This window comes from Musca domestica, unplaced genomic scaffold (assembly GCF_030504385.1).
Source record: "Musca domestica strain aabys unplaced genomic scaffold, Musca_domestica.polishedcontigs.V.1.1 379, whole genome shotgun sequence".
NCBI lineage: Eukaryota > Metazoa > Arthropoda > Insecta > Diptera > Muscidae > Musca > Musca domestica.
The window spans coordinates 10,620-21,238 of NW_026712323.1; positions in this window are offsets into that span (position 1 = coordinate 10,620).

Genomic DNA, 10,619 nt, shown 5'->3' on the forward strand with positions numbered 1-10,619 from the left:
AATATTTGAGTAGTCAACCAACAATTAGTGGTTATTTATAACACGGATAAGTCCACAAATTAACTCCCGCGTTGCAACATCCTGCTATGTTGCAAAATTGTGAATAAAAGATTTTTATATATGTGCGTGTAAAATGTTTTCTCTTTTTTTATTTCATTCTTTTCTCTTTTTTTTATTTTTTCATAAAACAAAACATTTTATAGAAATTCAAAATTTTAGATCATAGAGCAAAGATTGTGATTGGCTTGTAGAGACCAGGTGCTGGATTCTGGTTCTATGAAAATATAAAATGAGAAATATTTCCTTTATAAATTTTTTCATTTGACATTTCTTTTCTTTTTAAAAGTTTTCATTTCACATTTTCATAGAACAAGAATTGAGGCCCAGATCTATTAACTGTTCTTTCTGTAACAAAAGACTAGTGACGAGGGCTCGTAGCAAAGTTAGCCCAAATCGATCACTTGCGCCGACACTGAAAGGCGTTGCGTGCTATCATAATATGAAGCGACGGAAAACAGGTAGAACCTTTCTGGACCTACAAGTACGGGACACAGCTTAAGACTGTCAACCAGTGACCGACAATTATGCTATGTTCTGCACGTGCGTCTTAAGAGCTATGACAGCCCATTTAAAAGCAGCCTCCGATTTTAGAAAGGCGCGTTTAAACGATTTATGATCGAAGGGACCTGCAAAATTTACACCGGTAGTGGTGAATGGTCTAAATAATGCTGGACTTTCCGAAGGAAGCGAAGACATTATCTGAGAGCAAGAGCGTTTTTTGTCCAAGAAACATGTTTTACGTTTGGTAATAGTTGTTTTAATTAGTGATGTGAGTCGTGGGATCCAATATTCAATTCTAATGATGCGTAATATCAGTTGATTTCCACCATGGAGGGATAGAACATGTACGAATTGAAGTGCGTGAAACGACTATGGCGAGCCAGAGTAAAGGGATGCCTTTCTATGTAAACAGAGTAGGTGATTGCGACAAGCGTCCATAAAACCTAATTACCACGAATTCATCCAGAAATGGATTTAAGGGTAAAAGAAAACACTTTTCATTTAAGGAAACCTTATCTGACAAAGACTGGTACTCGTCTGCAAAATGGACATTTGAGATGTATATGTATGATGATGTAAATGTAAAAAACTCACAAAACTAATTGGAGGGCGACAAAATTAGATCTTTAGGAAGATCTAAGGAAGCTCTAGTTCCTAAAATGAAAAACAGCACAACTTTTGCACAAATTTGGATCAGCCAAACGTAGATTTGGCAAACGATTAACGAAGTCGCTATTGACAGAAATTAAGGCTGATTGCCAGAAATGGAAGGTAAAATCAGGGCAGCAGTTTCCATTAAAAGCGAAACATCCAGTGGAGAACTTATACAAATTGAACACAACTTGCGCGACGTCTGATTAATATCAGAAATGGTCGCAACAGTTGTAGTAGAGGCGATGCCTAGCATATGCTGTAAGTGATCTGCAAAAAATAAGTTTCTGAAGCAGGGTCGTTTAATGCTCTGGCAGGTACTTGGCACCTTGGTGAACGATGTTCAATATTACCGTGCCTAATAGGACATTTCGACTTTGAGCGGTATGAGATACTTGTAAATTAGAAGAGCATGAAGTTATGCCTGAAGAGGTGGAGGGTTGATTGGACAAAGCTACGTTCCTGACTTTAGAAGTTGCTGCAGTCGAAGACGCGGAATTCTCTCTATGTAATAGAGTGTGATGTCTTTTATTACATTTACCACAATTGTATAAACTACTGCAGTGGTTGACTAAATGTTTAGGTGACAGACAATTTAAACAACAATTATGTCGCCAAATTATGTTAATTCTTTCCGGAAATGAAAGTTTTAGAAATTGTTGGCATGCTCTTATATGAAGCATTTGTCGTGGACATAGAATGCATGTTTTATTGAAGGGTGCTCGGGAAGGCCTAGATGACGAAGTTCATCTAAATTTATGTTGATGGAAGCTAAAACTTTTAGATAGCATCTAAATGCGTCATTGTATTTTGTGTCAGCGCCAATGATGTCCTCACCTGAACAGTCTTCTTCTTCAAGATAATTAAGACACTTGTCGAAAACGATTTTCACCTATTCCCATAACGTTAATTCTAAAATATAAACATCGAGCTCATCGTCCCCTTGGGAACTGAAGTTGGCATCAAATTTAACCACAGAATCAGTATCTCGCATAAACAATTCTAAAGATGTGAGTGGCATTTCAAATAGATGAACGTAATTCAGAAAAATGTCTCAACTTTTCGTAGAAAACTATATATTGTTTTAGAAAAACTGCAGGAACTGTAGCAAAAAAACAAGAATTCACAAAACTATAAAAATATTAAGAAAATAATTATATATTAACTCAATAAGAAAAGAATTAAATATTAACTCAATTTTTCTTTCCAAAATTTCGTAAGTGTTTGCAATGTGTCGTAGAATACCTGCAAAGTATCGATAATAACAATTGCCAACGAAAAAATATCAAATTGTTCAATAAAAATCAAAAATTCGCAAAATATTAAAAATTTCCATAAAACCGACTGTAGGGTTCACAGAGTGTAAGATGCACGTTATCAATCGAGAGCGGACAACAATAAATTAAATTCAAAAATATTTTATAAAAATTAAAGTTTTCGTATGAATATATAATATATTATATTTATATAAAACAATAATATTTTAATATATAAGACCGAATATAGGGTACACAATGTCAAAAACACAAAATAAACTACATTGTAGTTGATATCCGAAGGATTCGACACAACAAATATCCGAAAATGGCACAAGAATATTTTGATCAGTTTGGTGGATATATTAGGAAGTGTGAACACCGATAACAAATGCGATCATATGTTACTTATATGCAAATTCAAATGTGTCACAAGGTGGCAACAATCAGCAGATTTGACAATTACTCTTGCAAATGGTAATTGATGTTGTGATGATTTTGGTGTTTGGAAGGAAGTAGAAAAAACAAATGAAAAATAAACACCTAAATATCAATATGATCAATAATGAAAGAATAAATACAAATGCGCGAAAACAAAAAAAAATGTTTTGTGTGTATATTTTTCTTGTAAACAAAAATATAGGGTGACGAATTCGACACTTATTATTGTTTGAAATGAAATTTACCGACGGAAACAAAATGTTGTTGATCGTTAATCTTTTATGTTAGTTGTTTTTGTCCTCGACGAAGCCTTTGTAAAAGGAGAAAAAAAAGACGGGTTATTTTCCGTTGTTAATAATCCGCCTCGATTAGACCAATGTGTCCGTTGCAAATGAAAGTAAAGAAAATAAAACACAAGCGATTTGAAATTTCAAATGCAGTCGTGAACTGATATTTTAGTGATGATTGTTTGTAAACATTGAAATTACGTTTTTTTTTTTTACAGAATGTAGGGTTTTAAAAATCTACTTGTTACGTCTTGTTACTACATTTGTTTTTGTCCACGATGTAAACAAAGATGTATAAATGAGTAGTGGACATAACGTAACGAAGGGATGAAAGGACCACTGGGGAAATTTTAAATCAATTCAAACGACTTCCTCTTGCTTTAAAAATAACTTGAAAAAATTTTCCGAAAATTCATTGTTTGAAAGCGTCTGCGTTCGTATATGTGCATACAAAACCAAATATTCGTCGTAGACCCCATAATGTATATATATTCATAATCAGCATAAAATTCTAAGACGATTTAACGGTGTTCGTCTGTCTGTTGAAATCACTGTACAGCCCACATTATTTGACGTAGAGCGTCAAAATTTCGCAGAATAATATTTATTGTGTCTAGGATGGTTGGTATTGAAAATGAGATATATCGGTCCAAGTTTTGGTATAGTCCCCATATAACGTATATCCCGATATTCAGTATTTGGTAATTTTTGCCACACTTTTTCACGGATCTTTCTGAAAATTGGTATTTGTTGGTCATAATGGGTTCTAGCTCCGGTGGCGAAACTTTGCATGTATACGACCACGCTTTGCCATAGCCCCATATAACGGTACCTTCCGATATTCGGTATTTTGATGATTTTGGGGGCTATACCAAAACGTGGACCTATACAAAAAAATTTTGCCAATCACGTTCTGTCGTGGAGAGAATTCCATCATCTCAACCGATTTTATCTGTCCAGTTTTTCTGCATAACTATTTTAGCTGTCACAATTACGGAGCCTAACCAACCTTAAGGATCGTACAGTTTGGCAATAGAGGAGAAAGTTTCTCGTTTTGTATAGTAGGCTTTTGTGGGGGAGCAACTACCGGCCTCATATGGTCCAAGTCTAAGTACTTATTGATCACTTGGTCGTAGGTTGTCTTGATTTGTGGCTTTAGAGGAAGTGATGCCTCATTTCGAAGAAATTGTCGTAAATAATTATTTCGGGGAAATCGTAAGTCTGTCTGTCCAATTAACTTTGCCTTGAGGGGAAGGCTGACCATGTACCTTCCCACTGAATACCGACGTGTGGTACATTTATAATTTGCGGCACAAAACTAGTCGGAGGGCGAAAAAATTAGATCTTTAGGAACTTCCTCCAGTTCCCAAAAACAAAGAAGAACCTTGTTAAGGTTTTCTTCGTCAGATAGACTGACCCTGACGAAAAAGATATGCGGGGGAATAGAATCAGTAATTATTCAACCGAAGGCCGTATTTTGCTATTAGAGAGCCTAATATATTAGTGTGAATTCCCTGTAGCAGAATCTTCGAATAAAGATCTGCTCCCAGCAAAAAGACAACAGGGCGACTGTTGAACAAATTTGGATCAGCCAAACATAGATTTGGCAAACGAGAAACGAAGTCGCTATTGACAGAAAAGGAAGGCTGATTGCCAGAAATGAAAGGTAAAATCAGGGCAGCAGTTTCCATTAAAAGCGAAGCATCCAATGGAGAACTTATACAAATTGAAAACAACTTGCGCGACGTCTGATTAATATAAAAATGGTCGCAACAGTTGTAGTAGAGGCGATGCCTAGCATATGCTGTAAGCGATCTGCAAAAAAAATAAGCTTCTGAAGCAGGGTCATTTAATGCTCTGGCAGGTACTTGGCACCTTGGTGAACGATGTTCAACATTGCCGTGCCTAATAGGACATTTCGACTTTGAGCGGTATGAGATACTTGTCAATTAGAAGAGCTTGAAGTTATGCCTGAAGAGGTGGACGGTTGATTGGAAAGAGGTACGTTCCTGATTTCAGAAGTTGTTGCAGAACAACAAACAACAACAATTATGTCGCCTAATTGTGTTAATTCTTTCCGGAAATGAAAGTTTTGGAAATTTTTGGCATGCTATGATATGGTGCATTTGTCGTGGACATAGAATGCATATTTTATTGAAGGGTGCTCCGGAAGGCCTAGATGACGAAGGTGAATTACGAGGCGTAAAATTAGTTTATCCCTTGTGGCAGCATTCGTGAAATATGAATTAACTTTTTACTACTGTGAGGTTGTTGTCAATACCTCTAATGTCACGAAAACTGGTAAAAGTTTGGATGCGTTCTGTAAGAAGCTTATAAAAATTTTCCAAGGAAGACAAGGCGGACTTATGTTTAATACTTTGTTCCCAAAGTGTGACACTATTTTTGGGGAGCCTTTGAAGACGTATGAACACTCGAATAGGATCCCAGCTTTCATTTGGCTCATCATAATTTAACATGGCCGAAATGTTCCCATTCATATCAATTTCAATTTGTTTAAACCTAAACTTGCCTCACTGTCTTATACTGGCAGGTCAAATAAAAGCTTAAGTTGGTGGTTCACCAAAATACGTGGATTGTCGGAACGAGATATAGTCCCATTACCTACACTAGCCTGAGGAGACGATGTCACAATTTATGACCGAAGTTCATCTCATTTTATGTTGATGGAAGCTAAAACTTTTAGATATCATCTAAATACGACATCGGTCTTCTTCTGCAAAATAATTAAAACACTTGTCGAAAACGATTTTCACCTTTTCCCATAACGTTCTGACCTCAGCTCTCTGTAATTCTAAAATATAAACATCGAGCTCGTCGCCCCTTGGGAACTGAAGTTGGCATCAAATGTAACCAAAGCATCAGTAGCTCGGATCAACAATTCTGAAGCTGTGAGTGGCATTTTATTTCAAATAAATGAACGCAATTCAGAAAAATGTTAGAAAAATGTCTTAAGGTTTCGTAGAAAATTGTATTTTGTTTAAAAAAACGGCAGGAACAGCAGCAAAAAACCAGGAACTCTCAAAAAAAAAATAAATAAATAAATAAATAAGTAAACAATTTGTGTTATGAAAATCTTAAAAAATGTACCAAAAATGCAGTAGAAATATAAAAATGTAGAAAGTTTTGCACGAAATGCTTTAATTTCTAGAAATTGACATGCAATGTCGAATAATTTGTGTGAAAAACCAAAAAGTTAAAGTTTTTAACAAAAATATTTATAAAAAGTACATTAAAGCACGTAATGCTTTTATAAATAATACACTGAATTTAAAATTAGTCATTGTCTAATCGTAATAAAGTATCGTAGACACTCCAAAATATGGAGGTTTAACGTGATTAAACCACAAAACTATAAAAATTTAAGAAAAGAATTAAATGTTAACACATTTTTTTCTTTCAAATTTCGTAAATGTTTACATTGCATCGTAGAATACCTGCAAACTATGGCAATGTATCAATAATAACAATTGCCAACGAAAAATATCAAAAATTTTTAATAAAAATCAAAAATTCGAAAAATATTTAAAATTTCAATAAAACCGTCTGTAGGGTTCACAGACTGTAAGATGCACGTTATCAATTGACAGCGGACAACAATAAATTAATTTCAGAAATGTTTTATAAAAAATTTAAGTTTTTGTATGAATATATAATATATTATATTTATATAAAAACAATAATTTTTTAATATATATAGACCGAATATCCTATCTATCCCATCCTATCCGCCTCGATTAGGCCAATGTTTCCGTTGCAAAATGAAAGTAAAGAAATTAACACACAAGGGATTAGAAATTTTCAAATGCAGTCGTGAACTGATATTTTATTCATGATTGTTTGTAAAACAATTAAATTACCTTTTTTTTTACAGAATGTATGGGTTTGATGTTTTCTGGTCGTAAACCAATGAGCGAGTAATCTTACGGAAGTAAAAGAAAAAAACTAAACTGTTGCAAAGCGGGGCTAAAAAACTACTCGTCACGTTTTGTTACTACATTTGTCTTTGTCCACGATGTAAACAAAGATGTGTAAATGAGTAATGGACATAACGTAACGAAGGGATGAAAGGAGCAGTGGGGAAATTTTAAATTAATTCAAACGACTTCTTTTTGGTTTAAAGATAACTTGTCTGTTCGTCTGTCTGTTGAAATCACGATACAGCCCACATTATTTGACGTAGAGCGTCAAAATTTCGCAGAATAATATTTATTGTGTCTAAGATGGTTGGTATTGAAAATGAGATATATCGGTCCAAATTTTTGTATAGTCCCCATATAACGGTACATCCCGATATTCAGTATTTGGTGATTTTTGCCACACTTTTTCACGTATTTTTCTGAAAATTGGTATTTTTTGCCATAATGGGTTCTAGCTCCGCATGTATAGGTCCCACGAAACTTTGCATGTATAAGTCCACGCTTTGGTATAGCTCCCATATAACGGTACCTTCCGATATTCGGTATTTTAATGATTTTGGGGGCTATATCAAAGCGTGGACCTATACACAAAATTTTGCCAATCACGTTCTGTCGTGGAGAGAATTCCATCATCTCAACCGATTTTATCTGTCCAGATTTTCTGCATAACTATTTTAGCTGTCACAATTACGGAGCCTAACCAACCTAAAGGATCGTACAGTTTGGCAATAGAGGAGAAAGTTTCTCGTTTTGTATAGTAGGCTTTTGTGGGGGAGCAACTACCGGTCTCATATGGTCCAAGTTTAAGTACTTATTGACCACTTGGTCGTAGGTTGTCTTGATTTGTGGCTTTAGAGGAAGTGATGCCTCATTTCGAAGAAATTGTGGTAAACAATTATTTCGGGGAAATCGTAAGTCTGTCTGTCCAACTAATTTTGCCTTGAGGGGAAGGCTGACCACGTACCTTCCCTCTGAATCCCGACATTTATAATTTGCCGCACAAAACTAGTCGGAGGGCGAAAAAAATTAGATCTTTAGGAACTTCCTCCAGTTTCCAAAAACAAAGAAGAACCTTGTTAAGGTTTTCTTCGTCAGATAGACTGACCCTGACGAAAAAGTCTGATAGATGTTGAGGGGGAATATAACCAGTAATTATTCAACCGAAGACCGTATTTTGCTATTAGGGAGCCTAATATATTAGTGTGAATACCCTGTAGCAGAATCTTCGAATAAAGATCTGCTCTCAGCAAAAAGTCAACAGGGCGACTGTTGAACAAATTTGGATCAGCCAAACGTATATTTGGCAAGCGAGAAACGAAGTCGCTATTGACAGAAAAGGAAGGCTGATGGTAAAATGAAAGGTAAATGAAATGAAAGGTAAAATTAGGGCAGCAGTTTCCATTAAAAGCGAAGCATTAAATGGAGAACTAATACCAATTGAACACAACTTGCGCGACGTCTGATTAATATCAGAAATGGTCGCAACAGTTGTAGTAGAGGCGATGCCTAGCATATGCTGTAAGCGATCTGCAAAAAAAAAAAAAAAGTTTCTGAAGCAGGGTCATTTAATGCTCTGGCAGGCACTTGGCACCTTGGTGAAAGATGTTCAACATTGCCGTGCCTAATAGGACATTTCGACTTTGAGCGGTATGAGATACTTGTCAATTAGAAGAGCTTGAAGTTATGCCTGAAGAGGTGGACGGTTGATTGGACAAAGCCACGTTCCTGACTTCAGAAGTTGCTGCAGCCGAAGACGCGGAATTATCTCCATGTAATGGAGTGTGATGTCTTTTATTACATTTACCATAATTGTATGAACTACTGCAGTGGTTGACTAAATGTTTAGGTGACAGACAATTTAAACAACAATTATGTCACCTAATGGTGTTAATTCTTTCCAGAAATGAAAGTTTTAAAAATTGTTGGCATGCTCTGATATGGTGCATTTGTCGTGGACATAGAATGCATGTTTTATTGAAGGGTGCTCGGGAAGGCCTAGATGACGAAGGTGAATTACGAGGCGTAAAATTAGTTTATCCCTTGTATGTGAATGAACTTTTTTTACTACTTTGAGGTTTGATGTTTTCGATACCTCTAATGTCACGAAAACTGGTAAGAGTTTGGGTGCGTTCTGTAAGAAACTTATAAAAATCTTCCAAGGAAGACAAGGCAGACTTATCTTTAATACTTTGTTCCCAAAGTGTGACACTATTTTTGGGGAGCCTTTGAAGACATATGAACACTAGAATAGGATCCCAGCTTTCATTTGGCACATCATAATTTAACATGGCCGAAATGTTCCCATTCATGTCCCTTTGCAATTTGTTTTAACCTAAACTTGCCTCACTGTCTTATACTGGCAGGTCAAATAAAAGCTTAAGTTGGTGGTTCACCAAAATACTTGGATTGTCGGAACGAGATATAGTCCTATTACCTACACTAGCCTGAGGAGACGATGTCACAATTTATGACCGAAGTTCATCTAAATTTATGTTGATGGAAGCTAAAACTTTTAGATAGCATCTAAATGCGACATCGTATTAAGTGTCAGCGGCACCTGAACAGTCTTCTTCTGCAAAGTAATTAAGACACCTGTCGAAAACGATTTTCACCTTTTCCCATAACGTTCTGACCTCAGCTCTCTGTAATTCCAAAATATAAACATCGAGCTCGTCGTCCCTTGGCAACTGAAGTTGGCATCAAATTTAATCAAAGCATCAGTAGCTCGGATCAACAATTCTAAGGCTGTGAGTGGCAGTTTATTTCAAATAAATGAACATAAATCAGAAAAAAGTTAGAAAAATGCCTAAGGTTTCGTAGAAAATTGTATTTTGTTTTAGAAAAAATGCAGAAACAGTAGCAAAAAAACCAAGAATTCTCAAAAAAAAAAAACAATTTGTGCTATGAAAATCTTTGAAAATATGTACCAAAAATGCAGCAAAAATATAAAAACATAGAAAGTATTGAACGAAATGCTTTAATTTCTAGAAATTGAAACGCAATGTCGAATAATTTGTGTGAAAATCCAAAGAATTTAAGTTTTCACAAAAATATTAATAAAAAGTACATTAAAGCGCGTAATGCTTTTATAAAAACTACACTGAATTTACAGTTAGTCATTGTCTAATCGTAATAAAGTATCGTAAATACTCCAAAACTATGACTACACCACAAAACTATAAACATTTTAAGAAAAGAATTAAATATTAACTCAATTTTTTTTTCCAAATTTCGTAAAATGTTTACAATGTGTCTTAGAATGCCTGCAAACTATGGCAAAGTGTCAATAATAACAATTGCCAACGAAAAATATCAAAAATTTTAATAAAAATCAAAAATTCGAAAAATATTTAAAATTTCAATAAAACCGTCTGTAGGGTTCACAGACTGTAAGATGCACGTTATCAATTGACAGCGGACAACAATAAATTAAATTCAGAAATGTTTTATAAAAAAATTTAAGTTTTTGTATGAATATATAATAT